The sequence below is a fragment of the Oryx dammah genome, unplaced genomic scaffold, assembly GCF_014754425.2.
Source record: "Oryx dammah isolate SB20612 unplaced genomic scaffold, SCBI_Odam_1.1 HiC_scaffold_3, whole genome shotgun sequence".
Taxonomy (NCBI): Eukaryota; Metazoa; Chordata; class Mammalia; order Artiodactyla; family Bovidae; genus Oryx; species Oryx dammah.
This window is the reverse complement of record NW_024070187.1, coordinates 47,516-72,744: the sequence shown is the minus strand read 5'-3', so window position 1 is coordinate 72,744 and position 25,229 is coordinate 47,516. Positions and strand designations below refer to the sequence as shown.

Sequence of the window (25,229 nt, the reverse complement as noted above, 5' to 3'; positions counted from 1 at the left end):
AGTATGGAATTTTACATCAGTATTTATTGAAGAGCATCAATGCCTGTAGTGTTGCCATATTAAATAATCCTCTTGATTACGCCACACACTAATTTTTAAATCACGATCAGAGGACTTAAGTAATATGTATTTCCATTTTTTTCAGAATAAGAATAAAGGAATTGTGTCTCTGAATTAAAAAAAAAAAGTCATCCTTTGTCAAGATAGAGAAGAGACATGAAATTTTACGCCCTGAAAATGGATTATTTATTACTGATTTGAGTCAAGGTTAATATGATATTTCTGCTACTTTCCATTGATATTCTAGTTAATGTAAATATCAAGTAAGCAATGATTTGTAGAAGAATATATTTTATTTATGAATAGATGAAATAATGTTGGTTATCACTACATATCAAAATGTTAACCCGAAAAAGTGATTTACATAATTCATCCTTGTAAGTTTGAAATCATACAAGCATTTGAAATTACCTTAATGAATTGTTTTCAAGTTTTTATTTCATTCTCATGAAAATAGAACTAGTTATTTTAATATTTTTCTCAAAAGATTTGGAATTTCATTCAGACACAAAGATTATAGGATAGAAAACAGATGTGTAAGTAATTCTAGCAAAACTGATGAGGCAACAGATCAAAGAAAATATAAATATGATTGCTAATTTCAAATTATGAGGGTGAAAGTGAAATTTGCTCAGTCATGTCCAACTCTTTGCGACCATGGACCACAGTTCATGGAATTCTCCAGGCCAGAATACTGGAGTGGGTAACCTTTCCTTTCTCCAGGTGATCTTCCGGACCCAGGAATCGAACCTGGATTTCCTGCTTTGCATGTGGATTCTTTACCAACTGAGCTATCAGGTAAGCCCCTAAATATTGCATTGCTTAGAGGAAAATGTAATCCTCCCTGATTTACACAACCATATAGATTAGATTATTTATATGTTTAGATTATACTTAAAAATTAGAGCTATTTTAAAACAATGTTCACGTCCCAGGAAAGCTATTAGCTCCCAATTTTACAGCAAATCTATTCAATTGTTTTATGGAGACTTTCTAGAGAGTCCTGTTAAGGAGAACTAAGATACAGGCTTGATCAAACTGCCATGTGAAGTAATAATATATGTATAATGATTGGTAAGTGATAGACAGGCAACACAAAGCATGCAACATGTATAAAGTATCTTTGTTTTTATTCTCAGTATTTCAAGAAGCAAGCTAATTTTCTTAAGCCTCTTGTAAATTGTTTCATTCTCTATACTGAAACTTTCTTCCAAAATAAGTTAGAATTGAAGCTACAATGTATATACAATTTCATTTCTTCAAGCACCTAGCAATACAGGTTGTAGGCATATGACATAAAATAATAGCTTAAAATATGTATGAATAATTAACTCTTGACCACTATGTATTTTCAGTTCAGTTCAATTCAGTCGCTCAGTCGTGTCTGACTCTTTGCAACCCCATGAAACGCAGCACACCAGGCATCCCTGTCCATCACCAACTCCTGGAGTTTACTCAAACTCATGTCCATCGAGATGGTGATGCCATCCAGCCATCGCATCCTCTGTTGTTCCCTTCTCCTCCTGCCCCCAATCGATCCCAGCATCAGGGTCTTTTCCAATGAGTCAACTCTTCACATGAGGTGACCAAAGTATTGGAGTTTCAGCTTCAGCATCAGTCCCTCCAATGAACACCCAGCACTGATCTCCTTTAGAATGGACTGGTCGGATCTCCTTGCAGTCCAAGGGACCCTGAAGAGTCTTCTCCAACACCACAGTTCAAAAGTATCAATTTTTCGGCACTCAGCTTTCTTCACAGTCCAACTCTCACTTCCAAGTAAAACTTAAGTCATTCTCTTTTGTTTCTCTTTAAAAATCTGTCTATCCTTCAAGGCCAAGTAAAAGATGCATGATAGCCACAAATGATTTTGTACAGTCTCTTCCAACCAACTGTATTATGATATTAACAAACAACACTGGCTGGGGAGGTTCCTGAAAGTACAAATATATCTTTCCCTCTCATCTATTCATGAAATTTAAAGTATAAAATTGTTCATTTCTTTAAGACTGCTTGTTAGTCATCAGGAAAAAGGGAATAACAGAACTAGAATTTATTGCACATATACAGTATGTTTGATATATTATCTATATTTTTTTGTTCTATATACTACTTTATGAACAAAATCATATTAAACTGGTTTTGTAGATAATTACTGAGTCAGGTCGATCCATCTTCTCTGACTTATTTAGTCAGAACCAGGTATAGCCTCCTGATCTAAAACTCATATTTTTTTCCATTGCGGTTTTTGTTTTTCAAATCTAAAGTGACTTTTTAAGTGAATTTTTGACACATAATCCATTCAAAATCAGAAAAGTGTTCTTTAATAACCAAAATAAATATTTAACAGTTGCATGCATTAAAAGTGAAAACAATTTTGTTTTCATTAGTTTGCTGACTGTGTCCTTGACATCCTTATTTCTCAAACTGTAGATCAGGGGATTAAACTGGGGATGACCATCGTGTAAAACATAGACACCACTTTGACTGTGTGCCTGGAGGTTGTGGAGTTGGGCACACAGTAGAGGAAGAGGATGGTGCCAGGGAAGATGCTGATGGAGGCCAGGTGGGAGGGGAAGGTGGAGAAGGCTTTGCGATGACCATCAGCTGATTTCATCTTCAAGGTGGTGACAACAATGAACATGCAAGATGTGAGAATGACCAGCAATGTTATCACCTCATTAAAGGTGGCAACAGTGAAAAGAAGAAGCTGGCTGAGATAAGAATCAGAATAAGAGAGGGAAATCAAGGAAGAAAGCTCACAGAAGAAGTGATTGATTGTGTTGAAACTGTAAAAAGATAATTTGACAGCAGAACACCTGAGAGTCAAGGAGCAAGCTACTCCTCATGACTATGACACGACCACTAACTAGGCACAGAGTCTCTGGGACATGACGACTGTGTAGAGCAGAGGGTTGCAAATAGCCATGAAGCGGTCATAGGCCATCACAGCAAACAGGATTAATTCAGTCACCACAAGGGTGCAAACGAGAAAGAACTGCACCATACATCCCCAAAATGAAATGCTTTGTCTTCTGTAAGTAGGTTCACCAGGGTCTTGGGAGCAATGATGGAAGAATAGCAGAAATCCACAAATGAGAGGTGGCTGAGGAAAACATACATGGGGGTGTGCAGTTTGAGGTTAACTTTGATGATGAACAGCATCCCAAGGTTCCCTGCTATGCTGAAGCTGTAGATGGCCAGAAATGCCAAGAAGAGGGGCGGGGCTTGCAGTTCTGGGTAGTCTGAGAAACCCAAGAGGGCAAATGTGGCCCCAACGGTTATATTTCTCTTGGTCAGAGACATGCTTCCTGATGGACAGATCTGAACATCTGTCTTGGAAATAATATATTGGGAGAGTGACTGACACATAAATCATGCTTACTTGTGCCCTGTGCAGAGGGGATATGAAATGAGCCAAAATGAATCTGTGTTATAATCCTGATAGGGGTTCATCATCCAAGGCAAAAATAACTACAGCTTCAGAAAAGAATTACTCGTTAATGTTTCTCTTCAAGAATTTAAAACCTAATTCTGTTCAAGTTCTGAAATATAATTTTAATGACATACAAATATTATAATTATAAATCAAGCAATTTTGTTTGTAACATGTAATTAAATCCTCATGTGAGACATTCTAATACTGAACTTCATAAATTCTGCAAAATGAAATAATTTTAGCTGATATAGTTATTAATAAAAAATGAAAACACTTGAAATAACTTCTATAATCAGAAATAAGTTTTACATAAAATATGTGCATATTTGTGATGTAAACAAAGATTAGTCTATGTGGTAAGTAATAACAACTTACTTATTGTTGTTTAATTGGTAAGTCATGTCTGACTCTGCGACCCCATGGACTGCAGCCCACCAGATTCCTCTTTCCATGGAATTTCCAGGCAAGGATACCAGAGTGGGTTGCCGTTTCTTTTTTTAGGGGATCTTCCTCACCCAGAGATCAAACCCATGTCATCTGCATTGGCAGGTGGATCCTTTACCATTAAGCCACCAGGAAACCTGTACTTAGTTATGCTCATATTTTAAATATCTGATTAGCACTTTAATCATCATCCTTCTTTTTTTGACTGAAAAGGTCAGCTAGCAAATTAAATAATGATTTACAGCTTTTCGGAAATAACACCTATTGAGCAGTCTTTCTTTACATGTGAGCAACAGAAACTTGAAGAAGCTATGACTTGCCTAGTGACATACAGGCATTGATGCTCAACTACAGCTCGAGCCCATATTCCTCAATTCCCAGTGACATACCCATCTCTACACCAGGTTGTGATTCACATTACAGATTGAGATATGAGCATTTTCTACTTTGTAAATATCATATTTCACCCCTCATTTTGCTAACTTTTGTTTTGGCCACTTTAAAGACAAATTCCATGCTATAAAGCTATAAAGGTTAGTCCAACATTTATGTGTGGGCTGCAGAGATCTTCTTGTCTGTGTAAATATGTAGCATAAAGAATGGATGTTAGGGAAAGCCCTTTTTAGAAATAAATATGATTAAAAGTCCTAAATATTGACACTTGTCTAGATGATTCTCTCTTCCTTAGGCACCTAGAATACTCAAGTTGTCAGAAGCATGGATGAAAATTGAGATTCTACACACTCTGATGACACTTTAATAAAGGAGTTCTTAATATAGAAAAAAAAAAGAGAGAGAGAGAGAGATGGGATTTCTTAAACTGGCACACAGATAGAAAGCCCAGTTACATTTGAATCTCAAGTAGATAATGAATTATTAGTATAAATGCATCCAAAGTATTCTATGGAACTTTTCATACTAAACATTCATTGTTTATCAGAAGTTCAAATTAAATTTACCATTCTGTACTTTTGCTTGCTAAATCTTTCAACCTTATATCTAGAAGAATTTAGAATGTTATAGTGAACAGTACATTCCACTTGGAACTTCCTTGTTTTAGAACAATAGGATCTTGCCTGCCAGAAATTCCCTCCATCAAATAATGAAGATTTCTTGCTCAAACTAATATATCTGGTAAGGTCATCTCTGTTTCCACATCCCTAGAACCAACTGGCTCTAGAGGTTTCAGCATTAAAGGTTCAAGGTCCCATGTAGCAGGACTCTTGAAGGTCCTGTATGTTCAGATATTCAAAGATTTAAGGATCATTCAGAAGGTGGTCTTTCCAAATAAATTCTCACTATTATAAAATTCTTTACTAGTGACCTTTCTCAGAGTTTCTCAAATTCAGCACTATTGATATTTTGTGCTGATTTATTCCTTTTTATGAGTACTTACACTGTTCAAGGTACCACATATAATAACATCTCTGGCCTCTATGACAGCATCACCCTCTCCCTGGTCTCTCCATTGTGGCAATAAAGAAGGTCTCCAGGTATTGTCACGTGTACACTTGGGAGGGGAGAGAAGGTGAATAATTGCCTGTAACTGAGAACTACTGTCTTGTTTCTTTTATTCTGGTAGCTTTTCATTTGTCTTCTGTCTGACTTAAAACTATTTCTTATCTCCCGAATGATGTTATCATATGGATTAAACAATTTAGCTTATCTTTAGATATGGGAAGAATGGTCTAAAATCTTTCTTATGATTTCTTCCTAATTTTTTTTTATTTTGCTTTTATGAGCCAACATATTTTTCCCCTTGCTCTAAAATCTTATTTAGAGCTAGTCCTATTGATTCTATTTCTCCAGAAGGTTCATTTCATTCTTTCAGTTCAGCTTTAGAAGTACCTCGCTATTGTCTGAAAAGTCACAGAAGCACAGAGCCACGTACCTGAAAACTTTCAGGCCCCTCTGTCCCTCCCTTCCCAGTAAACACTTGTCCAGGAGACTATGAAGAAGCTCAGTTACACCAAGGCCCCTCTACAGAGCTGTCTAGAAAGTATGGCCTTCCTGTTCTAAAAACGTAATGTTTGCAGTGGCTCAAACTTTCCCTAAAATAATTTTTCACATAAAAAACTGACAAGCCTAAGATATCTTCTAGATCACCTTACATGGTAAATAAGATCCTATTTTCTCAAACCTACACACAAACCTGCAGGTGGGAAGGGCAGCCTCCCCTCCAGCCTCTGGAGAGTCACTTGTTTGGGGGAGAGGACTCTCTTGTCTCTGCTACTCCTGGTGCCAAAAAGACCCTAGAGAAAACTCCCTGCCTTGTTCTTTGGAGACCTCAGAACAAGCAATTAGAATCAATGACTATTTTCTGATGGAATTCTGATTTCTTGAAAAACAAACAGCAGCTTTAGAAACATTTTATACAACAATCAATCAAAAGTGTCAATGTCTTCTCCCCATGCTCCATGATCACTGAGGTAGAATCTAAAACATTTTGTATAGTAACAAGAGACAGCAAAAGTTATATTTACTAATCAGTAAATATATTTTTAATATATTGTTTTATTCTTTTACATTTTTTTAAACTTACTGAAGTACAATTGACAAGCAAAAATTTTATATATTTCAGGTGTACACCTTAATGTTCTGAGAATATATATATATATGTATAATCTGGCATGAGCAAATGCATGTACAATTGAGTTAATTTACTTTTTGTAATTTGAATATTGAATATGATCAACATTGATGGCAAAACGTTTACAAGGAACTCTGCAACTTATTCCCATTAATTGTAATATTTAATTTTGTGTGTGGTTTATAAATGTCATCTCCTCACCCTCTCTGAGGATTATTATATCCAGCTAGAGGAACGATATAGTTCTGTTCATGTATTAATATGACAGTTGCTGATAGAAAATAGTATATATTATAACCTTGTATAACACCACTGGGTGTAGCAGAGAAAACTTTGTACTTTGAATGTTAAATAATATTACTCAAGTCTCCTGCACTGCAGGCAGATTCTTTACCATCTGAGCCACTAGAGAAGCCAATTGTTAAATAATATATCCTTCATTCTTTAGTAAAGAAAAGAAGATGGAATAGGGAGTGTTAGATATTACCCAGGGTCTGATAGAAGTATCAACACTAAGATAATAATTTAATAAATGTTACTGGATATGTTACATACCAACAGGGAAGGAAATCATTCTCAGTAAATGATTGTTGTGAACATTTCTATATAGTTTGGGGATGAGAGCTGCACAATTTGTTTACAAGTACTGTTTCACTTTAAAAAGTATAAAACAACAACAAAAAACCCATAAGCTTAATACTTACCAAAATTTAAGTTCAAATATCATCCAAATTTGAGATAAAATATAGAATGGAGATGGATTTATTTTCACTGCATTTATTCTTTAAATCAATAAAAGTAAATGTAACTACATAAAAATCTAGACTGCATATTGAAAACAAAACAAAAACCAACTGAAAAGTAAACTACATATTGAAAAACATGCTTGATACATAAAACTAAATGTTACCAAATTATGATATTTTGTAAATATTCTTCATAGAGGTGGGCGATTTTAAAGTGTAAAATGTCTTATAAATTACTTTGAAAAACTTGAACACCCAATGGAAAGATAAGCAAAGTGAACAGAAAGGGAAAGAAATCATTGAACATTAAAATACTTCCATATTTTAAATTTTTCTTGCTGTTGTTTTTCTCCTTTGCTTCTAATTTTTAGGTTCACATAAGAAATAAGCTATAAATCCATGTGAAGATGTTTTCTGAAGTCTTATTTTATCTAAAATATGGACTTTCCTGGGTGGCTCAGATAGTAAAGGCGCCTGCCTACAATGTGGAAGACCAGGGTTCGATCCTTGGGTTGGGAAGGTCCCCTGGAGAGCAAAATGGCAATCCACTCCAGTATTCTGGCTTTAAAAATCCGATGGGTGGAGGAGCCTGGTAGGCTACAGTCCATGGGTTGCAAAGAGTCAGACACGACTGAGAGACTTATTTTCACTTTCGTATTATTAGCGAGAGATGTTTTTTATACATTTTTTCTTGCTGATCTGTGTACTTTGATCAAACCATTTTATTTGACACAAGGTATAAATACAGAAATAAAGTTGAATGTTTTATCTATATTTCCATGGTCCAATGATTTATATATTTCTTTTACCCCCTTCCACAATTCTGAATCACTCTTTCCATTCTATATGATCAACAAAGTCACCAGATTCCAAGAATATTTATTTTTGATGGCTAAAATTCCTTTTAGAACAAGTTACCCAGGAAAAGTTCATTTAGTTATTAAGTCTAAAATTAACCAAGGAGACTTTGAGCTTCCACTGAAGAGGGTACAGTTTCCAACCCTGGTCCAGGAACTGAGATCCTGTATGCCTTGTTGCTGCTGCTGCTGCTAAGTCACGTCAGTCGTGTCCGATTCTGTGTGACCCCATAGATGGCAGCCCACCAGGCTCCCGTCCCTGGGATTCTCTAGGCAAGAACACTGGAGTGGGTTGCCATTTCCTTCTCCAATGCATGAAAGTGAAAAGCGAAAGTGAAGTCTCTCAGTAGTGTCCAACTCTTTGTGACCCCATGGACTGAAGCCTACCAGGCTCCTCTGTCCATGGGATTTCCCAGGCAACAGTATGAAAGCAGTAACAACAAGAACAATAAAGCAAAGCAACTAAAGAAAAGATAACAATTCTTACTTTAGAAATTATAAGGGAATTATGACATGTATTGTACAATATGGAACCATGGAATTTTACTTAGATCTTAAAAGATGACCACCACACTCTGTCATTTTTGGTTTACAAATATTGCAAAGAATAAAGTGTAATATATCTATAATTAAAATCATAAAATGAAGATAAAAGGCTTGAGGAGTACTTGAATATTCAGTTACAGAGAGATTTATAGAGTAAGTGGAACTTCCCAGCTGGCACAATGGTAAAGAATCTGCCTGCCAATGCAAGAGATGTGGGTTTGGTCCCTGGGTCAGGAACATCCTCTGGAAGAGGAAATGGCAACCCACTGCAGTATTGTTACCTGAAAAGGTCCATGGACGGAGGAACCTGGAAGGCTGCAGTTCATGGGGTCACTGAGCGTCGGACACTGAGCGACTTCACTTGCAATTTTCACTTTCATGCATTGGAGAAGGAAATGACAATCCACTCCAGTGTTCTTGCCTGGAGAATTCCAGGGACGGTGGAGCCTGATGGGTTGCCATCTATGGGGTCGCACAGAGTCGGACACGACTGAAGTGACTTAGCAGCAGCAGCAGAGCATACACACACACACAAACACACACACACACTAAGCGAAATTAAAACAGATTAGAAAAAGAAACTCGACATTGTGTACTGCAATCCCTAAAAAGTCATGGTGTAGCCTTTTGTCATGTTTTCCTGTCCACTCTTCGATTCTTTGGGCTATGATATTGCTGCTGGTACTTGCAACCTGAATCCCCAGGTACACTTGTTAACTGGCTTATCTTTCAGTTCAGTTCAGTTCAGTCACTCAGTCGTGTCCAACTCTGAAACCCCATGAACCACAGCATGCCAGGCCTCCCTGTTCATCACCAACTCCTGGAGTCCACCCAAACCCATGTCCATTGTGTTGGTGATGCCATCCAACCGTCTCATCTTCTGTCATCCCCTTCTTTTCCTGCCTTCAATCTTTACAGGCATCAGAGTCTTTTCAAATGAGTCAGGTCTTCGTGTGAGGTGGCCAAAGTACTGGAGTTTCAGTTTCAACATCAGTCCTTCCAGTGAACACCCAGGACTGATTTCCTTTAGGATGGACTGGTTGGATCTCCTTTCAGTCCAAGGGACTCTCAAGAGTCTTCTCCAACACCACAGTTCAAAAGTATCAATTTTTCGGTGCTCACCTTTCTTCACAGTGCAACTCTCACATCCATACATGACCACTGGAAAAACCATAGCCTTGACTAGACAGATCTTTGTTGACAAAGTAATGTCTCTGCTTTTTAATATGCTGTCTATGTTGGTTATAACTTTTCTTCCAAGGAGTAAGTGTCTTTAAATTTCATGACTGCAATCACCACCTGCAGTGATTTTGGAGCCCCCCAAAAGGATTACCTTTAGGATTAACTTTCTGTGCAAAAAGCAGAAAAAAAGAGAAAGGGGAGAAAGAAAAGGAGGAAAAGTTCAAACGAAATGGGAAGGAGAAAAGAAAGAAATCTTGCTTTCCAGTTTCTTTTCCAGTTTCTCACCATACTCAGAAGCAAAAGCAGCAGTCTGGCTTGTCCCAGGGACCAAAGATCAATGGGGCCTGAGGCTAGTGGCTGAAACGTGTAGACACCCTTAGAGCTCTGTCTCTTCCTCATTAACTTCACATAAGATGAGTAGAGCACGTCCTCCAACTTCTGAAATTCTGGCAAGGATACTTCTTCCCTGTTTTCTGCACACATAAAGAATGATAGTTTCTTCAAGAAGTTAATAATCATTAAATCAGAGACTGCCCTGGTGATCCAGTAACCACTGGATCCAATACACCTCCAATGCAGGGGCCACAGGTTCAATCCCTGGGTGGGGAACTAAGCTCTCATATGCCACAGGGCAAGTAAGCCCACTCACTGTAACAAGACAGCCTATGTGCTGCAACAAGAGAAGTCCATGGACTGCAACTAGAGAGGCCTGCATGAAGCAATGAAGACCCAACACAACCAAAATAATTAAATAAATAAAATACCATTACATTCAAACATTCTTCATCTCTCCAGGCTTCCAAAATCTAGCATTCCATGTACTCAACCTTATTAGGGATTTCTTTTCTTAAGTGGACCTGCCTCATATAATACACCATGTACAACATATTCAACATGGAACAATTTTGAACCAATTTACAATCTTAAAAGTCAACATAGTACTTTAACTTCTAATATTAAGATCAATATACATACAGAATTATATACCAATTTTTATTCATCTAATAAAAAATAAAGATAACATAATACATAAGTGATAATGAGAGAGAAAAGAATATATATAGTTCCAGGCCTCAAAGATTTCACTGAAACACACATAAAGTATCTTCCTAGTGCCAGTGAGTACCTACATGTTGTCAAAATATAATCTCGGTATAATGTTGAGAGGTTAACAGTAATAACCATTGTTCAAACTTGAGGAAACTGAGAAATTAAGAAGTTTGTGTTACTTGTCAAATTAAAAAATGAGAGTCAAATTGCCTATCCTGGTTTTCATAAACTCCAGTACAGTGTTTTCTAACGTTAGTATAGACACAGAGAGAAATGCTTCATTGAGCATGTGAATTTAAAGTAGAAATTTACATAAATCATAATGGAAGCACAAACAAAGTATCAGTGGCACATATGAGACAAGTTTGAAGGAAGAAATGAAGTTTAAACACATAAAGGAAGGATGAACAAAAGTCATTTCATCAAGACACAGAAAAAAAAATATACACAGAGGTTAGAAGTCCACCTATGAGTCACGGTAAGCATTTAATACATATTTTTAAAGTAAGTCAGAAGAAAGTAATTAAAAATGAGAAAAGAGGCAAAAGTCAGCAATGCTGCTATTCATAACAATGGTTATGAAATAATTGCATACATAGAGGTACCTGAAGGTCTATAGTCCATGGGGTCCCAAAAGACTCAAGCCTAACTTAGTGACTAAACAACAACGAACCAATACATACACATATATAATATATCAGTATATCTATATAATATGTAGGTATATACATTTATAGGCATACAGACATAGTTGGGAGATATTATAGGTTTGGTATATTCACTTTATTGTGATAAGGCAAATTAGGCTTCCCTGGTGGCTCAGACAGTAAAGAGTCTGCTGCAATGCAGGAGACCCCGGTTTGATCCCTGGGTCAAGAAGATGCCCTGGAGAAGGAAACAGCTACTCACTCCAGTATTCTTGCCTGGAAAATCCCATGGATGGAGGAGCCTGGCAGGCTACAGTCCATGGGGTCACAAAGAGTTGGACACAACTGAGTGAGTTCACTTTCTCTTTCCAATAAGGCAAATATCATTAATAAAGCAGATCAAACACATTTTCAGTGTTCATATGTCTAAGTATGCACACTGAAATATTATGTCTTAGAAATGTACATATATTGGGACTTCCCTAGTGGTCCAGTGGTTAAGAATCCGCTATTCTTTTCAGGGGACCTGTGCTTGATCCCTTGTGGGGCAACTAAGATATCACATGCCACAGGGAACTAAACCCAAACACTGCAAACTAGAGAAGTCCACATGTCACATAGAAGACCCAGCACAGCCAAAATAAAATAAAATAATTAAAAATTTTATGCAAATCAATAAAAACTAAAAAAATATACATATCCTAGTTGATAAATACTTTAAAATGCTAACCACCATCTAAATCTTTAGTGAGTTATAATATTTTTCAACAGTAACATCAGAGATGGCAGATCACCATAACTCACACAATAATGAAAAACTTTAAAATTTTGCCAGAATTACCAAAATGTGACATGTGACAGAGACATGAGTGAGCAAATGTTTCTGGAAAAACAATGCTAATAGACTTGCTTGATGCAGGGTTGCCACAAATCTTCAATGTGTAAAAATGCAAAGCACAATACTGCCAAGTGCAATAGACAATATACATCTATGCACACACACACACACACACATACACACAAATATACACATACATAAAGAGATGAACAATTATGTGTTAGGGATATTCCTAAGCTATTTTCACTTGACATGTAACTTAATTTCCCTAAAATTTCTGTAATGTAATTATTATCAATGTCTCTATTATTCAGATGTGATAATATATGAAACTCCAAAACCACTGATCACTGCAATGACAAAAACAAAAAAATAATATGGAATCTTATTCTCTGTAAAAACTGACAAAAGTGTGTTCCTTGTTGTAAAATAACAGGTGTTAAATTGTGAAATGAATCATAGTCCCCATAATGGATGTTGAAATAAAATGTGATACTTGGTCCATTAAACTCATGAAAGTCTAAGAGAAAATTAAATTTGTGTGTTTTAACAGTCCTGTGGCACCCCACTTCAGCACTCTTGCCTGGAAAGTCCCATGGATGGAGGAGTTGATGGACCACAGTCCATGAGGTCGCTAAGAGTTGGACACGACTGAGCAACTTCACTTTAACTTTTCACTTTCATGCATTGGAGAAGGAAATGGCAACCCACTCCAGCGTTCTTGCCTGGAGAATCCAAGAGATGGGGGAGCCTGGTGGGCTGCCATCTATGGGGTCGCACAGAGTTGGACACGACTGAAGTGACTTAGCAGCACACTGTCAAATTTAAATCATTTTAGATAGCATCAAAGCAAAGAAGTAGGCTGCACATTTTGAAATACTCTCAGTCCTAAACTTGTAAATTTAAAAGGCACAAAGATTAGAGAATTAAAATGATTCACTCATAGCTATTCACATCTTGACTGTTCTTTTCACTCCAACACTGAAATGCATCATTACGCTTTCATCAGCTTCCAATTTCTAATCCTGAGTCCTACTAGGAAAATATTCTCTAGGATAATATTTTGGAGGTCACCGCTTTTCTGAGTGCTTCTTTCACATCCTTGTTCCTCAGACTATAGATCAGGGGTTTCAGCATGGGGATCACTACAGTGCAGAACACTGTGGCCACTTTGTCAATGCCCATGCTGGTGCCAGAGTGGGCCTGGCAATAAATGAAAAGGACTGTTCTGTGAAAGACAATGATGGCAGCGAGGTGGGAAGCACAGGTGGAAAAGCTTTGCACACTTTGCCTGCAGAGTGCATCCTCAGGATGATGATGAGAATAAACAAGTAGGACGTGAGGATGCTCACAATGGTGATAACCTCATTGAAAGTGGCCACAATGTATAGCACCAATTGATTCACGGTGACATGAGAGCAAGAGACAAGAGAGGAGGAAGATCACAAAAGAAGTGGTTGATCACATTTGATCTGTAGGATGGGATCTGAAGAGATAAACACAAGTGAATCACAGAACATACAGTACCATTGAGATAGCAACAAGACATCAACTCCATGCAGAGATTTCGGGGCATGGTGACCATGTAGAACAGTGGGTCACAGATGGCCACAAAGCAGTCATAGGCCATCACTGCAAGCAGAATGACCTCAGTTACCACAAATGTGCAAAACAGGTAGAACTGCACAACACATTCCAGGAAGACAGTGGCTCTGTCTTCATTTAAGATGTTAGCTAGCACCTTCGGTGTGATGGTAGTGGAGTAACAGAAATCCACAAAGGACAAGTGGTTGAGGAGAAAGTTCATGAGGGTGTGGAGTTGAGAGCTGACCTGAATGAGAGAAATCATGCCCAGGTTTCCCCAAACTGTGACTGCATAGATGGAAAGAAACAGCAGGAAGAGGAAGACTCAGAGCTCAGGGGCATCAGAGAATCCAAGGAGAATGACGTCTGTCATAGCAGTGCAGTTTTCCTTGTCCGTGTCCTCACTTTACCATGGTTGCAGAAAAATATTAATAGTTATTCTCCATGAGATCTTCCCCAATTTAGTTTTGACCGTCTCCTAAAAGGGGAGAAGGCAATGGCAACCCACTACAGTACTCTTGCTGGAAAATCCCATGGAGAGAGGATCCTGGTAAGCTGCAGTCCATGGAGTCTCTGAGTCAGACGTGACTGAGCAGCTTCACTTTCACTTTTCACTTTCATGCATTGGAGAAGGAAATGACAACCCAGTCCAGTGTCCTCGCTGGAGAATCCCAGGGACTGGGGAGCCTGGTGAGCTGCCATCTATGGGGTCACACAGAGTCGGACACGACTGAAGCGGCTTAGTGTCAGCAGCAGCATTATCCTAAAAGAGACATGACAATATATAGGATATATTTTATAGCAAAGAAATAAGCATTGCTTTGGGAAAGTTTAGTAAAAGCTCAGAAATTGCATCACTCAAATACATCGAGTCCATAGTTTACTTCACAGATCACAGGAAAGACTTGCATCCATATGAGTCTGTATAATTCCTTAAACTGCTGCTGCTGCTAAGTAGCTTCAGTCGTGTCTGACTCTGTGCAACCCCAGAGACGGCAGCCCACCAGGTTCCCCCGCCCCTAGGATTCTCCAGGCAAGAACATTGGAGTGGGTTGCCATTTCCTTCTCCAATGCATGAAAGTGAAAAGTGAAAGTGAAGTCGCTCAGTCGTACCTGACTCCTAGTTATATACAATTCTGGGCTTAAAATTGAATCATCAGAAAGATATAAAATATTATTTAAGTACCCATGTTGTTTTTATTAAATTAATATATACACAGCACTATATATAAGGGTTTCTCTGGTGGCTTATTTGGTAAAGAACCCACCTGCAATGAAGGAGACCTGGGTTTGATCCATGGGTTGTGAAGATCCCCTGGAGAAGGGAATGGCTACCCAGTCCAGTATTCTGGCCTGGAGAATTCCATGGACTGTATAGTCCAAGGGGTAGCAAAGAGTCAGACACTACGGAGCAAATTTCAGTCACTATATATAAAATAAATAACAAGGACATATTATGCTGCAAAGGGGACAATATTCCATATCTTATAATAATTTATAATGGAGGAGACTCTGAAAAAGAATGTGATATATCTATATTTATACAGAGTAGATACACTTACATAGATATAGATATATCTGAATCATTTACTGTAAACCTGAAAGGAACACAGCTTTGAAAATTAACTATAGGTCAATAAAATGGTTATTTAAAATATTCCAATACCTTGTTACTCACTTACTCTTTAATCATTTCTCAAAGTATTGGGATTCAGTGGATAATATTTTAGAAAATCTTTTATTGTGAAATATAGGAAGTATGCTTATTTAAGATTGCTAATTCACAAGTGTTTGTTTATTTAAATATGGTTAATTTGGGAAAGCAGAGTCTATAATCTATATTAGTATATTTTCCAATAAAATTTGCATAGTGATTTTGTTAATTATGGTACACTCTGTCATTCTTCAGGGAACTGATATTCAAAATCTAATATTCTGTAACTGTGACTCTCAAGTCTTATGAAGACTTATTTGACAAATATATCCTCTGTTTTAGCTCTATTTGAAGAGCTAAACAATGATGTGAACATGTAATTAACAGAAATGCTTGCTGCTGCATTGCACCATTATTTATGAAAGCAAAATTTAGAATTAAAGTGTCGAGCAACAGGAAAAAAGTTCAAAGATATACTGAATAAATATTATGGAAAATCATTCCACTTTTTGAAGAAGTTTGCTTTTTTAAAAAAATAAAAATTTATTTATTTTAACTGGAGGCTAATTACTTCACAATATTATAGTGGTTTTGCCATACATGAAGAAGTTTTAATGATCTAAAAAATGATTATGATAAATGGCAAGTAAAAACATAGTAAACCAGATTGCATACACAGAATATTATACATCTATACATAAGCTGCATTGTATATCTGATCTTCACAACATTCATTAAATATAAGTATTTTGTTTTGATAACTTTATAAAAAAACTTTAGAAAAGAATCTTGCCTGAATTCTCACAAAACATAAAAGTTTTAAGGGGTTTTTTTTTTTTTTAATAAAGGAGATATATATTCAAAGCTTTTGACATATTGAAAATGCCAATGAAGAGTATTTTCTCTACTCACCCTTAGTAACAATAAAATGATTTGGAGGCACCAGTTGGTTATTTTTAGGGGGAAAAAATCTGGACTAAACCCCTACACATCAGTATTTTCCACATTCTTCAAATAACTTCAAAAAAGGTTAATGTATGCATGTGTGTTCAGTTGTGTCCAGCTATTTACAACTCTAGGGACTGTAGCCTGCTAAGCCACTACCTCCATGAGATTTCTCAGACAAGAATACTGGGGTGGGTTGCCATTTTCTCCTTCAGGTGATCTTCCCAACCCAGGTACTGAACGTCTCAGGTGTATCCTCCAGGTAGATTCTTTACCCTCGAGCCACTCAAAGAGGTAAGTGAATGAAATGAAAGTAACTCAGTCACATCTGACTCTTTGCGACCCCATGAACTATACAGTCCATGGAATTCTCCATGCCAGAACACTGGAGTGGGTAGCCTTTCCCTTCTCCAGGGGATCTTCCCAACCCAGGGATTGAAGCCAGGCCTCCCACATTTCAGGCTGATTCTTTACCAGCTGAGCCACAAGGGAAGCCCTCGAAGAGGTAAAGAACATGTGAATTAAAATACTGTGGTTTGAAAACATAATTATTCTGAGGATATGGTTTTCTCTCCTCAATGGCCAGTACAAGTGACTTTGTCTTTTTCTGATTTCAAAGTAGTACATAATTGTGGAAAAACTTTTCTGGTTTTAAAGAAAAATCAGGCTACTGATTACTTATAGAGAGAAGTGGTTCCTAACAAGGAGAGAGATTATAGCCCTACAGGACATTTATCTGAAGATACTGTTGATTGTCACAATCAGGAGGGTTGCTACTGACATCTAGTGGACCGACTAGTGAAAGTGAAAGGGTTAGTCACTCAGCTGCTTCTGACTGAGACCCCCATGGACTGTAAGCCTGACAAGGTTCTCTGTCCATGGAATTCTCCAGACAAGAATACTGGAGTGGGTAGCCATTCTTGTCTCCAGGGGAGTTTCCTGACCCAGAGACTGAACCCGGGTCTCCTGCATCACAGGCAGATTCTTTACTCTCTGAGCTACCAGGGAAGCCTCCTGGACAGATGAGATGCTGCTAAATAGTCTACAAGGTACAGAACAGCATCTCCCTATCCACCCCCAACCCCTCCCCCCCACACCCCCCCCCACACCCACAACACATGAAAAGACCAAAGTATAAGTTGGGCCAAAAGGTCAATAGTATCAAATATGAGAAAATTGCTATAGAGACACTTATATAAATCCCTTTGGCACAAGGACAAAGTAAATCCCCCTTCTGTCTGATCCAGAGGTGTTTCACATGTCTGTGTTCCTCTTGGAACAGTTCTGAGGACCCCTCAGCACCAACTCCCAGTCTCAGAGTGACTGTCAGGAGACTCTCCCTGCTGTCTTTCCCAGGTTCTGTTGATGGAGTTAAAGTGAAGGGGGAAGAGGAAGGAAGGGGAGAGAAATTGAGCATTCTTTCCTGTTGGCTCACACTGTTTCCCTCTTACACTGACAGCTGTTTCAAGATATTCGGCTCTGCAGATGGAGTTGTTCCCATTTCCTATCGAGATTATTGTTCAGCACAATAAGTGAAAATACTTTCAAAAAGGAGTGCTCAAAATTTGGACATTTCTTAAAATACTCTATAAATACAGGCTAACTACAGACTTAAAAATTTCTAATGTCACTACCCTCTTTTTCAATTGTTCCCACTCTTATACATGGCTAACAATACTACCCTTATGAGAAGTCAAACAAACAAGCTTCCATATCTCAGGAAATACAGTTCAGTCCATTCCCCCCAAAACAGAGTGTAGTCTGTTGGGGGCCAGCGTGAGGAACTCTGCCCATGGCAAAGGTCATGAGAAAGGAGGCTTGGCATACGAAAAGGCATGATCAAGCGTCAGGAAACCCCCTGTTCCCAAGCATCTACCCCAAAACCAGAGTCTGTTTTATGTTCTCTCCCATAACCTTTCTCTTGGAGAAGGAGTAAACGTGCAGCTCCAAGGCAATAAAAATTCCTGGGCGTGACAAGAGTGTTTCAGCTTACGGACTCCTCTGAAGGTTATCTAGCCCGCCTGTGTAGGTTCGTCTGGCCACATGTGATTGTTTACAGCCTCCCAACCTGAGAGGCATGAGAGGTTTTAGACTTACTAAAGGCAAATTCTTTTGGGGAGTTAGAAATTATTAGTATAGTGGGTTGGTTAAGAATTATATTGGTGAAGGGTTTTTCTTTTGTTGTGTCAATAATTGCTGCTAATTCCCTGCCCTGGGTGGGACAAGGATGACTCAGGTCAAACCTCTCTGCTGACAGACTAGCTTGTGTGACAGGATTATCCATACTCCTGCCACATGATTGTTTACTACCTCTTAACCATAAACAGCACAGAGAGTTTTGGAGTATTTTGAGAGTCTTAATTAGCATAGGGCCTCTTAAGGGTAACATTGGTAAAAGGATTTTCATTTGTTGGGCTGATGTTTGCTGCTAAATCTCCATATTCCCTGCCCGTATAATGAATATAACTAAGATATAGGAGAAATAAGTATTAACCTTTAAACATATAGGAGAAATAAGTATTAACCTTTAAGATTAATCCTATTAACCTTGGGTTAAATAAATTCCTTTCTTGATTGTAACTCACTACACCCTTACCCTATAGGAATGCAACTTTATCTGGAGGGTGGTGCCTGGTTTAAGAAAAAACACCCTTGGAAGAAATAAGGATTTTGGTCATCAGAAAAAAAGGATCATAGAATGTCAGCAGGTCTCACTCATGGCCAGAAGATGATGTAATATCCCTAAGACCCCCGCGTGACTCTGTATTCATCCCTATGTGTAACAACAGGTATATAAGCAAAGCCAAAAATAAAGAAATTGGATCAGTTTCCGGAAAGACTGATTCCACCATGTTTCTTGCTCCCTGTTTCTCTGGCTGAATTCAGCCTTTTTTCTCCACTAATTCTCCTACTACACTATCCATTTCTAATCTCTCTATATATCTGTAATTAAATATGTATTTTTCCAAAGATGCCGACGCCATCCCCCCACCTTCGAATCACCCTGGATCCACCAGGGCTGGACCCTGGCAGTAGTCCAACCAACCTGTGAGATAGGCCTTGCTTCCTATTTGTGAAGATGCTATGAAGGAAAACATTACATGCTTTACGTTTTTATATGTTTGTATCCCTGGAGCTCATATGTTTGTATCCCTGGAGCTTTATTTCTTATGCTTCCAAATCAATCATTGATCTCTGTGGGACACCAACAAGAGATCAAACAAACAACTTCATCTTGAGAGCAAGCAACATCATCTTGGGACTCAAATATTTAAGGAGTTGTATGAGATGCAGTCAGATGGGAAAAGCTATTTAAAGCTGGTTCACAAACATGTCTGACTCTTTGTGAGTCTATGGACCATAGCCCACCAGGCTTCTATGTCCATGGGATTCTCCAGGCAATAATACAGGAGTGGGTTGCCATGCTCTCCTCCAGGGGATTTTCCTGACCCAGGGATTGAACCTGCATCTCCTGAATTTTAGGTGGATTCTTTACCCACTGAGCCACCTGGAAAGCCCCAAGTTGGTATATGTTATTACAGTTCAACAAAATTCCTTTCAGATGTCATGATGAACTGCAGAGCATTTTTTGCTGCGTTCAAACATTGCCCTCTGAAGCACGGATTATGTTGCCATTATGAAATATGTGGATAAGTCTTATAATATGTGCCAGTCTTACTCTTAGAGCTCCTTTCTGGAAGACATAGGGTATGAAGTCACAATAGCATTCTGCTGAATACCAGAAAGGGGTGGAAATAATGATCCATCTTTGCTGAGAATAATAGCAATTGCTCACATTTGCTGATCACTTTGTATGTGCTGTGTACTCTTCTGAATGCAACCACCCACACCTTTCATCTTTATAAAAATAAGTGAGATCATTATAGCTATGAAAATAAGTGAGATGATTACTGCTATGCAGCATCTAAGATGACTTAGACACTGGCAGCTGTAACTTACACAAAGTCATAAGTGGAATCACTGATAGAATGAGCTTATATGTTGCTCTTTGATTTTTGCCATCTGGCCCTGTGTTAGGAAGAGCAGAGCCACGGATGGTGCTGGAAACAGTGCTCCCTGCTCAACACAAAGACCGTTCAATGGGTCTGCCTGAAGGATCTCTCCCATGTCACTTCTTATCTGACTGCATAACCTCTCCTTAAACCAAAAGTGCTCAAGGGAGAGTCTGTTGTGTGTGCCCTTGAATATACCAAACATTCAAGAATTCCGTGTAATTTCATTTTTCAGAAGCAAGGATTCCTCTTATTCATTCATGTATTACTTGGTGAATTATCCCAATTAGAAAAGCAAAAACAAACTCCCAAAACATAAAACATAAGAGTTCTGTGAAGTACTGCTTTCAAGAAAGCCTGACATTATCTTTGCGTATGTGTGTGTGTGTGTGTGTGTGTGTGATAAAGTTTTATTAAAGTATAAAGGAGATAGAGAAAGCTTCTGACATAAGCATCAGTTATTCAAGATTTTTCCAACCCTTGACATGACTTCTTGTTTCTCTCTGGTTTATATACTTTTTTTTTTCCCTCAAAAAATGAGAACTTTATTCAGGCATTTTAGACTATACAGTGATATTTTGAAATTAGATATTAGTGGATTGATGATTATAATACATCTATTTAGAATCTATTTTTGTTGTTGTTGTTCTTAGTATACCCTGAAGGTATTGCCAGTTTTAAAATGCATCTCCCTGAGGGAGAGTGTTCCATTACAGGAAGAATAAAAAGACATCTATAAAGAACAGCATGGCCAGTGATGTTTTATATCATTTGAGCAAAACACTCAGAAGAATTATCTGCTTATCTATTTATCTAAGTCTTAAAGGCAGGGCAGATATTTTTTTTAAAGTAGTTTAAATATAAACATAATTGAATTCTATTTAATGATCATTTTAATAAAATGTATAATAAAATTATGAAGTTTTAAGTTTTTGGTGAACTATATTTATACAAATAAGGTACTATAATTTTATTAAAATATTGTATCAAAAAATTCAATGATATCAGCTAGTTAAATTGTCTAAACTTTTTAATTGCACATTTTAATCAAGCTGCATTTAAGAAAAGCTGATATGCTTAGTTGCTATATGGTAAGACTTGAGAAGATCTTTGTGTTAACATCAGAAATTAAGAACGTCAGTGGTTTTAAAGACAGCATAACAAGCTACTCCAAAACATTAGCTTAAACAAACAAACAAACAAAAAGAAAAAGCTGCTTATTGCATGCATCACTATTACATGAGTCAGTAAGATCAGTACCCTCATCTGATCTTGACATGACTGATCTTGGCTGGTGTACTTACATGTATTTTATCATCTTTGCAGTCTAGGTGATCTAAGAAGGCCTCACACTCCAGTCGGGAGGTTGCTAAATGCTATTTCATGGAATAGGGGTGTCAGGCATATTGCTCATTATCTGATAGGCTAGCCTGTGCTTATTCACATGGCAGTTTTTCTAAGAGACTATGAAAATTCCAAGAGATTTTGAGAAAGCCACAGGGCCATCAGATGCTTGAAGATGGCACAATGTCTCTTCAGCTACATTTTATATCAGTCAAAGCTAGTCACAAAGTAGTCTACATTCAGAACATGGAGAGATTGATTCCACCATTAATCAGAAAAGTAGAAAGGGGCATAGATACCTGGATAACTGAAGGATTGGGATCATGTTGAAAACTAACATATTGGATAGCAAATCACCTTAAAAGATATAACTTCCAAAATTTTAGTCTTCAGCAAAATTAGAAGGCAATGTAACTTTAATGCATTACTTTAAAAAATTTGAGGAAAGAATATGGTGAGAAATTGACTGAAATATTTGTGTCATTCCTATTCCAGCACAAATTTGACAGATTCTCTTCCCATTTACATTTAATGCTTTCAAATATTATGAGTGTTTAGATCTTTTGAAAAGTAAACACTGCAGAATTTATCTAGACATATTGAATAGAGAGAATAGTGTACAAATTATTCAAGGAAAAGTGAGCTATTAATGTTAGGTGAAGTAAAAGTCGCTTGGTCGTGTCCACCTCTTTGCGACCCCATGGAGTTCTCCAGACCAGAACATTGGAAGATCTGGTATTTCTGTTTTTCAATATTTATTCATTTGACTACACCAGACTTTAGTTGCAGCACATAGAATCTTTCAGTTGCAGCACGAGGAATCTAGTTCCCTGATCAGAGCTCAAAGCCAGGATCCCTGAATTGGGAGTGCAGACTCTTAGCCCCTGGACCACCAGGAAAGTCCCAAGATCTGGTATTTCTAATTTGTCAGATTGAATAGGTCTGGATGTTAGTAATTACCTTCTTCTCGTATGTTGAATATGGTCATATAGGCAACTTGTTTTCAACTCTTAGGGGAACTCCAAGTACTGTTTTTTAAAGCTAGGAGTTTAGTTGAGAGGGTTTCCCTTGTGGCCCAACTGGTAAAGAATCTGCATGCAATGCAGGATACCTGGGTTCGATCCCTGGGTTGGGAAGATTCCCTGGAGAAGGGAAAGGCTACTCACTCCAGTACTGTGGCCTGGAGAATTCTATGGAGTAGTCCATGGGGTCACAAATAATTGGACATGACTAAGCAACCTTCACTTTCACTTTCTTTAGTTGTGAAGGATACAGACATTTTATTCAGAAAAAAAAAGAACTGATAATGTTTTTGATGTCTTCCTAGGCAGAATAATAACTTGAAATGCATGTTAGGCAGGTACTTACCATGCTTCCTTTTTGTGTGTAAAATTTTCTGAGATCTGGTCTACCGTTTTTAAGTCTCTGGTGGACTCTATCACTGGAGAAGGAAATGGCAACCCACTCCAGTATTCTTGCCTGGGAAATCCCATGGATAGAGGATCCTGGTGGACTAGAGTCCATGGGGTTGCAAAAGAATTGGACACAACTGAGTGACTCAACAACAATCATAGCTGGTTATGTTGCCACACTGGAGCTCTTTTGAAAACACATTCGGAATATAGACTATGTCTTATCAACTTTCATTCATGCCAAGTAACCTGAATACACAACATGCAAAAATATCCAAATATGCAAGCACAGTATTTATTCAATTAAACAAATTATTGTTGTGTCATCGACTTAGTATTGCATTCTGACCTTATTTCTCAGGCTTTAGTCTCCTGGATAAAACTCCAATGTTGAAATATGTCTCCTAAAACTCTGTCTCTTCTGTTATTCAAACCAGGATACATAATACCTATTTTATAACAGTATCTCTCTTAAAGACTTGAAATTTTCCCTCTGAAACCTTCCATTATACTTACTGTTTTCTATTTTATACAATTTCCACTTTTTAAAGTGCCCTACTATCATCACTGAATTTTCATTCCTTGAAGGATGAAAACTGTCTTAACTACTATTTGCACTTTTTGTAAGAGGAATGAATGTTATTATTGAGAGCCTAGTCTACCATAGGTATTAAAAAAAGGAGGATGAAATAAACAATTATTAAGATTACACAAGTATGCCACATGATATTTATGTATTTTAACCTTTGTAATCAGATTATTTTTTCTAAAATTTTAGGTGAAAAAGATTTGATAGATGGCTAACTTTTTTTCTAGTAGGTAAGAGAGAAAGTCAAGTTTAGTACAGTTAAGCAAAACACCATGTACTTTCTATTTTATGTATTAACATTTCATTAATAATAAATTTCCTTTTATCAACCAACCTTTGAAGACACAGTTTATTTACATATCAAGGGGAAAATCTTCCAGAATAATGTTTAGTATGAAAATATCTTATAGTCCATGATGTTGGAGACTGTGTCTTTGACATCCTTATTTCTCAGATTGTAGATCAGGGGATTCAACATGGGGATGACCACAGTGTAAAACACAAACGCCACTTTGACTGTGTACCTGGAGGTTGTGGAGTTGGGCACACAGTAGAGGAAGAGGAAGGGAAGATGCTGATGATGGTCAGGTGGGAGGCGCAGGTGGAGAAGGCTTTGCAACGACCACAGGCTGAAGGCTTCTTGAGGATGGTGACAACAATAAACACATAAGACAAGTGAATGATGAAGAGTGTGCTAACCTCATTAAAGGTGGAGAAAATACAAAGCAGCAACTGGTTGAGATAAGTATCAGAGCAAGAGAGGGAAAGTAGGGAGGAGAACTCACAGAAGAAGTGATCGATTGTGTTGAAACATTGAAATGATAATTTGGTAACAGTACAGGTGAGTATTAAGGAGCAAGCTACTCCCCAAGCATAAGATCCAACCACTAACGTGGCACAGAGTCTCGAGGACATGGCCACCATGTAGAGCAGAGGGTTTCAGATGGCCACGAAGCTGTCTTAGGTCATCACAGCTAATAAAAAGCACTCAGTCACCACAAAGGTACAAAAGAAAAACAATTGTATTACACAGCCTACAACCATGAGGTTGAACCATGGTCTTGGGAGTGACGATGGAGGAATAACAGAAATCAACAAAGGAGACGTGCTGAGGAAAAAGTTCATGGGGGTGTGCAGTTTGGGGATAAATTTGATGGTTACAATCATCCCAAGATTCCCTACCACAGTGACACTGTAGATGGTGAAGAATGTCAAGAAAAGAGACACTTGCAACTCTGGGTAATCAGAGAAGCCCAGGAGAGTGGACTTTTATTTCTCTCTGATAGAAACAT

The 25,229-nt window shown here is 37.8% G+C and overlaps 3 pseudogenes; all 3 read right to left on the bottom strand.

The window, feature by feature from the left end:
- Positions 1–2,318: 2,318 nt before the first annotated feature.
- LOC120862246 lies at positions 2,319–3,363 on the bottom strand (annotated as a pseudogene).
- Positions 3,364–13,446: 10,083 nt separating this feature from the next.
- Positions 13,447–18,080, bottom strand: LOC120862244 (annotated as a pseudogene).
- A 6,245-nt stretch (positions 18,081–24,325) lies between these two features.
- On the bottom strand, positions 24,326–25,229 carry LOC120861643 (annotated as a pseudogene).